We start from the raw sequence: 1,348 nt of genomic DNA on the forward strand, positions 1-1,348 counted from the left end.
TATTAGGGGACCACTAAGGTCTATATAAAAGCATCCAAAGAGCACCATGTGAAGGGACCTTTTAAATGAGCTTAATTTATTTTACAAACTCCTCCTTCACATTTAATTTACTACGTGCATACATTTGTTCAACATGCATTTCAACCTCAACATTCAGAGGAGCTGGATAAAAGGCTTGGTCTGGTGGTCTGAATGCTGATTGAATTATAGTTGAACGGTTTAAAATACAAAGGGTGCGTTAGCATTTCCATGGAAAAAGATGAGCTTTACAAAACACTGAATACAAGCCATAATGCCAAAATAAATTAAAGCACACGTTGTTACTAAGAGGAATACTCAGTTCTTGGCATACATTTGCAACAGGGTGGTTACTCTCCGGATGTGATCGAATTCATCTTCTTCCTTTTTCTTAATAATGTGGTGCATTCTGGAGAAATTGGCGCACTGATTCAATGGATAGAGAATTGCAGGATATCTGTGATAATGCATTATTTCGGCAAACGCAACATCATATAAACTTTGAAGAAATGTGTGTTGATGACCTGGCCCCTGGAACGTGAGACCTGCCGAGTCACGTGACCGTTTACTCTGGTGACGTCATGTGTTAGTAAGACCCTGCAGCCATGTCTGTTGGCTGCTCGCTCTCTGCTTTTTTAGCAAAACACAAATGTGTTGCACAGCACAGTCTGCTTTTGTCCTAGAAGTCATTAAATAAATCCTCAGAGCAAGGTAGCAATGTAGCTCAAATTAAACCGATTCATTCTCTACCTGTAGGAAACTAGATAAACATAGCATAACACATCAGGAGTTCATAAATCAGTTTGGCTTCTCGCAAATAACAGGTTGATGCAGGTCTGATGGAAAGCATCTCCCTGAATACCCTACAGCTTTGGTGTGATGGATGCTTTGTAGGCTGCTGACACTGTGCTCTCTTTTGCTTTTGACACTTTCTCATGCGGGACCTGAGTGAACGTGCTCCTAATCAAAGAAGGTAGAGTGCTGCAAACGTAGCTAAAGGGTGTTTATTGTTGAGAGATGGATTTTCTTTTGGTCTTCACATGCAGCCATTTTGTATTTGCATTGTATGGCTTTGCTAAATAACTGCATATGTAGTTTCCTCCCAGGATGTGGTCCTGTATACACACACTGCTAACTCATATACAGTGCCTTGAATAAGTTTACACACCCATGGTAACATTGATTAAAGTGAGGAATAAACAAAAATCTTTTGGAAATTGATTTTAACGCCTTAATTCCAAAAATGTAGGAAAATCCAACCTTTTAAGGACATCCATTTTCTTTGTGAATGAATAATGAATTGGAAATAAATAAATGTTCTTCCTTAAAA

Source organism: Etheostoma spectabile, chromosome 19 (genome assembly GCF_008692095.1).
Source record: "Etheostoma spectabile isolate EspeVRDwgs_2016 chromosome 19, UIUC_Espe_1.0, whole genome shotgun sequence".
Classification (NCBI taxonomy): Eukaryota; Metazoa; Chordata; class Actinopteri; order Perciformes; family Percidae; genus Etheostoma; species Etheostoma spectabile.